Genomic DNA, 10,954 nt, shown 5'->3' on the forward strand with positions numbered 1-10,954 from the left:
CTGTCCCACTCTGTTTGTATCTCCTTGCTGCTCACCATCATTTATGTGCATGTCTGTGTTCTCCACTCCAGTGCATGCTGTCTGAGGTCAACAGATGCTTTCCACCTTCTTTTTATTGAATCCGTGGGGGCCGAGATAGTGTTTTCTACTTGACCCTGAGATGAATTGGATGGGCTCATGTTAAAACAGGACTGGGCCATCCTCAGTGTGGGCTGATCTTTATAATGCTGTAACATAAGTAGGGGCCTCATTTGGACATCATTTATGCTTTTTTTTTTCCAGTGAGTCAGTTTTCTGGGGAAGATAGAAGACTCCAAAAAAAACTATAAGACTGTTCAGAAAAAGTAAATGAATGTTTATTAGATTATAAAATATTTGAAGACAGGACCATTTGTTATTTATCTTTATGCCCCACTCCGCAGCTGCCCATTGCCTTTCCCATACAGAGTGAATTATTTAAAAGTACATTGACTAGTAAGCCAAGAACAAAGGTTTACCCCTACACAAGACTGAACCCTGAAATAAGTTTCATCCTGCTGACAGCCCCTCATGCCCACCCCCAGAAGGTCAGAGTCCTAAGGTACTTTAACTAGGATTCTTTTGGGTTTTTTTTTAGTGTTTGCATGAATTCTCTCGCCTTTCATTCTCACTTCCTGCAGCAACTTTCATTCTTATCCTTGCCTGTAATTGCTGGGTATTAAAAGACTGTGTGAATGTGTTAGGAAACAAAATTGCATTGTATAAATATTCTTACCCTGGGGTTTTTCTTTTCTGTGATACTGGAAGAAGTCCCCTTTTTTACCTCCTGTCAAGTCTGTAAAGGGATTTTCACAACTAATTTGGGATAATAAAGGCATGCATACTGTAATGCAGCTATTCTTTTTGGGAATATGTATATTCCAGAAGCTTCTATTTAAGTTGCCTGGACTAGATGAAATTTCCCCACAATGGTTTCAAAGGATGAATGCATTGCCTGCCTCTTCACATTCTGCCCACAACCCACTCATTTTCCAAACGACCCTAAAACTCAGCCTTCATTTCTGTAGCACAAAAACAGCTGCTCAGGTGCTCTGTGGTTTGTTCATGATCAAATTAAAGGGGCTGAAAAATCAGAGGTCAAAACAAAATCAGAGGTCATGGAAAATATAACATGGCTTGGTTGAAAGGTCGTGTTCGTTTTGAAAGTGAAACACGCAACAGAAATGGAAGGCTGATCAATGTTTTACTCTGACAATGCTTTGCTGAGCCATGAGGAAGGAGTATCCATTAAGTGCATGAAATGTGCCTTGCTGACCTCTTAAACTCTGAGAAATCTATTGACACCACGGACTTTCTCTGTTTCCTTTATGAAGGAAACACATGCACTTAGTATAAAGGATCATCTCCTGTCCCCTCTTCCCCTGCTTCTGCTTCTTTCCCTGTCCTCAGGTACACCACCTTCCCTGAGGATCTCCCCACCCATCTTTCTTAGGTCACTTTTCTTTGAAAGAAAAAATGATTCTTTGCTTATGTGATAGTTAATTCTGTGTCAACTTGACTTGCTTTGATACCAGCTGGTTGGTGAACAAACTAGTCCAGATACTGCTGTGAAGGTATTTTGTAGATGTGACTACCATCTACAATCAGTTGGCTTCAAGTAAAGGAGATTGTCTTTGATAATGTGAGTCTCATCTAATCAGCCAAAAGCCTTAAGAGCAAAAACTGCATTTATTGGAGAAGAAGGAATCATGCCTCAAGACTGGGACACATCAACTCTTGCCCAAGCTTCTAGCTTCTGGGATGTCCTACCAATTTCTGACTTGCCCCATAATCACAGAGGTGCATGAGCCCCCCCCCCTTTTTTTTGAAAGAAGGCCTCTTCTTTTCTTTTTTTTTTAAAATTGGGGAATTGGGGGAGGGGAACAATGTTGGGGAATTGGGGAGGGGGATCAGCCAAGTTGTTGTTCTTCAATCTTAGTTGTGGAAGGCGCCAGTTGCCATCTGGCTGCCGGTTGGCAGCTCGTGGTCTGCCAAGGTGCTGTGTTCAACCTTAGTTGCGGGTGGGTGTAGCCACCATCCCATGCGGAAGTCGAACCAGCAGCCTTGTTGTTAAGAGTGCACACTCTATCCACTGAGCCATCCGGGTGGCAGCTCAGCTCAAGGTGCCAAGTTCAGCCTTAGTTGTGGGTGGGCATAGACACTATCCCATGTGGGAGTCGACCCCGGTAACCTTGTTGTTAAAAGCGCCCACTCTATCCACTGAGCCATCTGGACAGCAGCTCAGCTCAAGGTGCTGAGTTCAGTCTCAGTTGTGGGCGGGCGTAGCCCACCATTGAACAGGCAGTCGTTGTTAGGAGCACGTGCTCTCACCAGCTGAGCCATCCTGCCACCTGTTGGCAGCTCAGCAGAAGCTCAGTTCGGGTGCAGCATCACTGGTCCATGTGGGAATCAAACCGGCAGCCCTGTTGCTTAGATCTCATGCTCTTAAGCTACCGTATTTCCCCATGTATAAGACGCTCCCATGTATAAGATGCACCTTAATTCTGAGGCTCGAAATTTGAAAAAAAAAGTATTACATAAAGTTATTGAACTCAAGTTTTATTCATCATAAAAAAGCGAAATTCAAAAAAAGCAGGAAATGCAAGTAAAAAAACTACAACCACTGTATAATACGCACCCAGTTTTTAGACCCCAAAATTTTCGAAAAAAGGTGTGTCTTATACATGGGGAAATATGGTAATTCTTAACCAATTGGCCGGCCTGCATGAACCCTTCTTTAAACTAAATCTACCTCTCCTTCTGCCCCGCCCCATCTCTCCCTCTCCCTCTCTCCATCCCCCTGTCCCTACCCATCCCTCCTCCTTCTCCCTCCTCCCCCTCCCCCTTCATTCTCTTCCTTATCCCTCTTTCCTCTCCCTTTCCCCCTCTCCTTCTCCCTCCCTTTCCTCCTTCCCTTCCCCTCCCCCTCTCCATTTCCACCTCCAATCTCTCCTACTTGTTTTGTTTCTTTGGAGAACTTTAACTGCCATACCATATTTCAAGTGTCTAGGCATACAACCACACTTATTGGATAATGTAGTAGGAAAGAGCTCTTCATTCGTTTTGGTCATCCTGATTATTGAAGAATATTTTCTAACTTTTTTTTTTGAAAGAGAGCACTGCACACCATGTTCAGAAAGGTACACAGTACACAGGAGGTTTTGCTAATGAAGATCAACTAGAACATTGATTCCTCTGGGCACCTTCCCAACCTCACCCTTCTTAAGGGGTCAGGCACCCTAACCATTTCCTTGAAGGCAACTGTAGTTCACTAGAGATAGAGCCCCTCAGGGGTGCCTTCCTGTTTTTTTTATAAAGAACATTTTCTTTAGATTTTTTTGAAGTCTTCATTTGTTACTTTCATTCTACATTCTCACAAGGCCATCAGACTGGCTTCTGTACATTGCCTTGCTGTCGACACCAGAGAGGTCATCTTTAGCCATGTCATTGTCCAGTGTCACGTAATTGGCCAGACTCATTCTGCTTGTGTAGATCTGAAAGATGCGCTTCTTGGTCTTTTCGTCAGGCAGGGGGAACTCGATTTATTGGTTGTCGGGAAAGTCAAGACTTATTTTGTCTATGTTTTTCAAAGGTTATTTATTTATATAAAGAACAGAGATCAATCAATGATGTATTGCCTGTTTTGTTTGATAACCTTTTGCCATCTTTCAGTGAGCTTCATAATTCCTCGTTCATAGAAGGACCTGTCTTTATTTGTGAAAAACTGAACAAGGTGCTGATTTATAGCCTCATATGATTTGAATGTTACACCACACAAGTTTTGAAGAGAGCAAAGCAAGTGCAAGTCTGATGGTGCTAGGTTAGGTGAGTATGGTTGGTGTGGCAACACATCCTATAATACAAGCTCCATGAATTTTTGATGGGCGATTAAGTTGTGTGTGGTCTCACATTGTGGCGATGGAACACAACTCCTTTACAATTAACAAGCTCTGGACATTTCTGGATGATGGATTCATTCAAACTGTCCAATTGCTGACAGTACACATTCAAATTGATTATTTGGTTCCTTGGTAGGAGCTCGAAAAACACGACACCTTTAAAATTCTACCACACTGAGAGCATAATCTTCCTCTGATGAATGTCTGCTTTCCATGTTGTTTGAGGCGAATCATCATGCCAGGACCAAGATCATTTGCACTTCACATTGTTGTAACAATCCACTTCTCATCACCAGTTATCAGTTGCTTCAAAAAAGGATCATTTCCCTCACATTTAATGAGCATATTGAGATGTTTATATGCGTTGTCAAATGAACTTCTTTGAGTTCATGCGGAACCCAAATATCGAGCTTGCTTACGTATCCCAGCTTCTTCAGGTGGTCATGAATGCTTGAATGATGGATGTTCAATGTTTCTGCAATCTCTCATGTTGTGTAACGTGGGTTGACTCAATCAATGCCTTTATTTTGTCGTTGTCAACCTCGGTGGGCCTCCCTGACTGAGGAGTGTTGTTGAGATCAAAATCACCAGCACAGAATTTCGTGAATCATCATTGACATAGACGTTCTTGTAGAGCAGCGGTTCTCAACCTGTGGGTTGTGACCCCTTTGAGGGTTGAATGACCCTTCCACAGGGGTCTCCTAAGACCATCAGAAAACAAAAAGATATTCACATTATGATTCATAACAGTAGCAAAATTACAGTTATAGAGTAGCAATGAAAATAATTTTATGGTTGGGGGTCACCACAACATGAGGAACTGTATTAAGGGGTTGTGGCATTAGGAAGGTTGAGAACCGCTGTTGTAGAGCATTGTCACCGTAAACTTTATGCAACTTTTCACAAGCTTGATGCACTTTCTTCCCTTTATGGAAGTAAAACAGTAAAATATGGCAGAAATGCACAGTTTGGTCTTCCATCTTCAACTTGTAAAATCTCCAAAACTCAACCAAATCACTCAGTTTTTTTTAGAATGAACATAGCAATAACATAGATGAAATTACTCTAGTATTTCAAAAAATGAACTAGTGCCATCTGTTGCAAACATGCGTCATGACTTTTTCGACAACCCAATACCTGTCAGTGTGGCCTGGTCTGATAAGTGCTGGATCCAAAGGTTTATTTAGGTTATAGCCATGATAACTTTCATGTCTCCCCTTGAATTAAATCCATCCAACTGGTTCAGGAGTTGCAACATTGGTTACTGAATTTCTCTCTCACCACCTAAATTTGCATCATATCTTTTGGTCCCAATGGCATCAGTTTCATCAATAAACACTATGGATGGTGCGTGTTCTTCAGCAACTCTAAATAATTCCTGAATGAGTTTGGGCCCATCACCCAGGTACTTCTGAATAAGTTCAGAGCCAACCAGTCTCAAGAAAGTGGCTGAGATTTTGTTTGCTGCTTCTTTGGCTAATAAGGATTTACCTGTGCCAGGTGAACCATAGAGAATGACCCCTTTAGAGGGCTTTATACCCATCTCTTCATAATATTCAGGATGAGTGAGAGGAAGCTCCATAGATTCCTGAATTTCCTGGATTTGGTTGTCCAAACTCCCAGTGTCAGCATAGGTCTCCTGTGGGGCCTTTTCCACCTTCGTTGTCACTGTGACCACGGGGTCCATGTCATCCATCAGCACCCCTATCACGGCATGCACTTTGTGGTTGAGCAGGACCGAGCAGCCTGGCTCTAGCAGATCCTTGTCTACAAATGAAAGAATGCTGCCTTAATATTCTGAGCCCACAGATGTAGCCACAATGGTATGATTGTCATCAATGATCTCTTTCAAATTTCCTACTGACATTGGGATCATCCACCCTAAGATCATCCACCTTTGATCTTTCCTCCTCTTGTTTTTCTTCTAAAGGCTTCATTTGTTCCTGATTTCTAATGAATTCTTCGTCCATGAGAAGATAATCTTTAATTCTAACTTCTATAATTTTAACTGGCACTGAGTGTGGCGTCACCAGTGGCAGTTTGCTGGCAGCATCTGGGCCCTTTGTTTTCTTCTTCTTTTTTCCCCCCACTCTAGTTGGTACGGGAGGTTCATATTTCTTTTTCTTGTCCTTGTCATCCTTCTTGCCACCTCCAAGACATGACCACCAGTTTGATTTTGACCCATCTTGATTCTGCTGCTTGAGCCACCGCTGCCAGGAGCCCTTTCTAACTTAATCACCAGTGTGCTCACTGCCCAGGTCCAACAGGTAACTTCTCCCCCTGCTTGCTTTCCTGATGTCTGCTCATTTCCTGGTGGCTAGTCCTTGGTGAGTGTTTTGAGAGCTTACCGTCTGCATAATACTCTTTCTACTCACTGCTCCCTTTTTGTTGGCCCTGTTATGGAGACTAGAAAATAGGTGACTTACAACTAGGGGTGAGAAAGGAGAACTGTGAGAACCATTGCTGTTTTCTTCTTTTTGTCTGCTTTTTGCCTGAAGGTTTTTTATTGAACTATTGGAACGTCGGGAAAGTCATGACGCATTTTTGCATTGAAAAACATGTCACAACTTTCCCGATGACCCAATAAATGGCTTTGCAGAGTGAAAGTTTGAAAATTTCAGGGACATGTTCTCTAGGCATCCTTCCTTTTAAATGAATATGTGTTAATAAAATACGAACCTTGTGGAATTTCTAAGGTAGGATGTACAGTTCACCAGGCTGGAAGTCTTGAGAGGCATATGACATGAGAGGTAGCTCTTTCTTGTTGTGAAGGCTGTGATGCAGCCCAGCTTGGCGAGGATGCTCCTCACACCTACACCGAGGGGATCAGAAGGGAACTGAATGACTGAACCTGTGGGCGTGACACTGAGCTCAGAGGTGATACACGCAATGGTCACATGGAGATTCTCAGATGAAATGGGCTTCCTGGAAAGAGCGAGGCTCACAGGGTCTGCAGGCTTCTTGTCACAGATGGGGGCAGAGCCCGGTGTCTTAGACCCACCTGAGTCAACCCTCTCTCCAGATGGGGACACTGACACTTTCAATGTTTCCACTGCACATCAAAGGGAATTTGAGGTAAAAAACCAAAAAGTAAAGTTAACAAAAATAGGATTTTATTTCAAGAAATTTTCTTTTCAGCATCTCTGGTGGATGCCTAGTCTGCACAGCCCAAGCCTCCTAGACACGTCACTGCCTGTCACTTCTTCCTTATCTTATTGGCCAGCTGTGTTTGCTTCTAGGGCTCTGAACTTCTCTTCAGCCATTTTTCCATCTCAACTTTTATTCTTTTGTTTGCACATCGCTAGGAAGTATGTTATTGACCGAGACTTTTCGAATTCCTGTCCAGAGAACAGGAGGTAAAGCTCATGTCTTATTTCATTTCTTCCTGAAGCTCTTCCAACTTCTGTTAAGTTGTGTAAGTGCGGACTTGGCTAATGCCAGTTAATAAAGGGGATTTTCCTGGGCCTGATGGGAGTCTCTGTGGTTAGACAGCTTTGTCTTTAAATCTTAGCCCCATGCTTTACTGCCTTTGTGACTTTAGACAATTTAATTACTCAAGTCCTCAGTTTTCTTATTTGTAAAACAGGACAAATAATGTCTGTTGTGAAGACATATATAAAGAATAGATATGTAATTATTGGACACTGTTATTGTTAATTATCAAAGACCAGTTATTTGTTTTCCAGGCAAGAAAAACAAATCTATATTATATTTGTTATGAAGAATTTTTACCTATGCCTTTTTTAACCTTCTTTCTTTGATTTCATAAGAATAAAAGGCAATGGAAAGCTAATATTGTTTTGAATAAAATTAAATTTAAGGGTCTTTACCATTTGTGAGTGTCATCATGGTGACAAAAAAATGCATGGTCGTTATCAACTCTCTCCACCTGAAATTATTATCATATAAAATTAGATATGGCTGCTGCTATGAAAAGTCAGAGTATAAATAAGTTGAAGTACCTTGATTACAGTGCCTGCAGAATTTGGTATGATGGTGTAGTTCCAAAAGTGGTAGTAAATGGTAAGGTGACACCCCTCTAGGTCCTTAGGAAGCCAACTTTTGGCTGTGCCCTCTGATTCTGAACTGGGAGGACATGGTTACATGGGCTGTGCCTTGTTTTGCTTTAGTCTCCTGCCTCATTCAAGGTGACTTTACTGTCTTTGCATTTTATGGCTGCCTTTGCACCTGCCTACTGCTTCCTTCAAGGATATGCATGAGTTCTGGTGCGTTTATAAAAAACATACCGAATGACTTTATAACAACTTTCATGTATAGTTGATAGTAATAATTTAATGTTAGATAATTATTTTTGAAAAGAAATGTTGATTCTTCTATCTTATAACCTACTGCAAATCATATACCTAAAATAAAACTCTATTGAGAAACGAATGGTCACCAAATTGTGAAAGCCATTAGTTTATCCAAGTGGTATAAAGAGTATCCACAGTGTATACTAACATGGAAGTACCCAAGTTCATTTCCAAGAAACTGAAGTTCCCTGGAGCAGGATGATCCCTGGGGACAGTGACAGCTCCTTCAGACTCAGGGAGAGTTAGCTGTGTTGATAGAGGGGTCCAGGACAGCACAGGAGATGACAATCAGAGTTAAAAGAAACATGCAGGGACCGTGAACATTGTCAGATAGCTCTAACAGTTTGTTTCCAGATTTTCGCTGGTTTCAGAATAATACTCAAATTTTGCATTTGACAGAAACCCCAGAGCTCTGTAAAGTAAAAACATTTTGTAGTCAGGTTTAAATTTTCAAATCAGAATGGGCGTCTCTTCCAGTACATCTTTTCATAAATTGGCAGTGCTTAGAAGACACTGTGTTTGGATGGAAAAATGAAACCTGGGTTATCTGTCTGGTGAGCAAAAGGACTGCCAAAGCCCAGTATTCCCCGAAGGGATGAAGGTCTTTTTGATGCCCTCTCTCCCCCTGCAGTGATGGCAGTCTTCCCCACAGGCACAATGACCAGACTGCTGGCATTCTTCTGGTGGACCTGACATCTAGTTCGCTGAATGAAGCACCTTCTGAAAATCCAAAAACTTGGGATCTTGAACCAAACATCGTCCTTAGGGTCTGGAGATTGTCTTCCCTGGGCAAAATGTTGACCACTATTTCTGAGAAAAATGTCTCCAAAAAACTCTTTGATGTTGAAATAGCTCTACAAAATAACATTTTGGTGTTTTAAAGTATAAACTAACCAAAAACACATGATTTCCGTTTCCTATAAATCACAGAAAGTTTGCCCAAGAGAAAAATGCATGGCAAAACACATCATGAATAAACAGTTTAAGGTCGTAATCTGTTTGCACAAATAGGTCAAGGACTGGGGAAGGTGACATGCAAATCTGCATTCAGGTGGAGCACTTGGGGTGCATTAGCATCAGCTCACCTGTGGGGAAAGGCGAGACACCAGCGGTGATGCTGAGTCAGTTAAGGTGAGAGAGTGGCCCTTGGTTTCTTTGTCCTTCAGTGGAAGCCTGAGCTAGCTAATGTGAACTTTTATTTGCATTACTCTTTGAGAAAATCAGATCAAGTTATTAAAATTTTCAATTATAATATTTATTATGGAAATGAATTTTTACTGCTCTTCAAATAATCTGGTTTGCTGGTCAATCTCTTGCTCATTCACCACTGCCTGCATTAATGGATTGATAAGAGAGATTTACAATAAGCATATGGGAGCAGAGCTTCTGAACATGGGGAAATTGGGGAACTGCCAGGATTTCAAATATCCTATGTTTGATATTCTTGACATTGTAATTTGTATTATTTGTGAACCAAGTTTTTTTCTAAAGAAATGATTACATCAGCGCATTAATAGAGTCCAAAATAATTTGGATTTACTTTCTGGATAAGAATACTTAACTTGCATTTAGGTTGTGAAATTTGTTGGGAATTTCTTGGAATCTTCTTGACTCCCAGGTAAGTGCTCTTTTAAGAAGCTGGAGGGTAAAGGAGTGATGGGTATTGAGTATTTTCTCTGTGTCATGCATTGTGCTTTTGAATATGTTTGTCTTTTAAAATGCAGGAATCCTTTAAGAAGTCTTCTTACCTTGACTTTATAGGAGAGGAAACTGAGGCTGGAAAGGTGAAGGTCATTTAACCAAGATCAGTAGTGGCTATTGTTTCCCCGCCAGGTCTTGAAAACTTTTGTGTAGGATTGGGAAATGCTTTGGCCACATCAGTTTCTAGTTTATCAGATTTGCAAAGTTCCTTTGCTGTCTTCTCCTATACTGACAGCTGGGACACACGGCATATGCACAAATTTGAAGGTTGAAGACCAATCCTTTGTTATAATTAAAAAAATTTTCAGAGAAACCCAGAGACTTAAAAAACATTTCTTCATCATGTGAGCCTTGGTGTGATAAAAAGTGTGCAGAACATCAGGAAACCGGACTTCTAATCCAACAGACATGGGCAGCAGTGCAGAACTGGTCAGTGTGCTTGTTTGTGAAATGGGGTGTTCAGATAAGGTTCCTTGCAGTAACAATAGCATGAGTAACATCATGATGAAAAATAACAAAATAAGTAAAATAATAAGAGTGAATAACTTAAACAAAGGACAAGCCATTCTCTTCATTTGGCACTTACAGGTCAGTATTTATGGGGACACTCCCTTGCTGGTGCCCAGATGCTATCCTGACTTCACTACTGTTCAAAAGTCCTAACCCTCAGAGGAGGCAGGTCCAGTTGTCTGTCCACTGCCTGGTGGTGACCGTGGTACGGGCACCCTTAGATTTTGGTGGGAATGATGGCGCAGTCTGTGCTCCGTGATAGAAATTTCTCCGAGTGCTGTTTTTTTTTAATTAAATTATTTTTTATTATGAAATACACATTTTTTAGAATTAATTTCAGCTGTACAACACAGTGCAATAGTTATACTTTTTACCCCTCGGAGTGACAACCCCCCTCCCCCAATCCGCCGCCCCATTTCCCCCCAATATCATACATATCTATTACAAATCCCTTGACTCCACTCCCACACTATACTCCACGTCCCATGACTATATCTATCTATCTATCTATCT

At 41.4% G+C, this 10,954-nt stretch overlaps 1 pseudogene across 1 annotated transcript; it reads right to left on the reverse strand.

The window, feature by feature from the left end:
* Positions 1-3,289: 3,289 nt before the first annotated feature.
* Positions 3,290-6,102, reverse strand: LOC109377772 (26S protease regulatory subunit 4-like; annotated as a pseudogene). Its single transcript, XR_002122931.1, has 2 exons — positions 5,045-6,102; positions 3,290-3,554 (listed from the first exon to the last, which is right to left on the reverse strand). The product of XR_002122931.1 is annotated as a 26S protease regulatory subunit 4-like (transcript).
* Positions 6,103-10,954: the final 4,852 nt, after the last annotated feature.

Source organism: Hipposideros armiger, unplaced genomic scaffold (genome assembly GCF_001890085.2).
Source record: "Hipposideros armiger isolate ML-2016 unplaced genomic scaffold, ASM189008v1 scaffold_1543, whole genome shotgun sequence".
Lineage (NCBI taxonomy): Eukaryota > Metazoa > Chordata > Mammalia > Chiroptera > Hipposideridae > Hipposideros > Hipposideros armiger.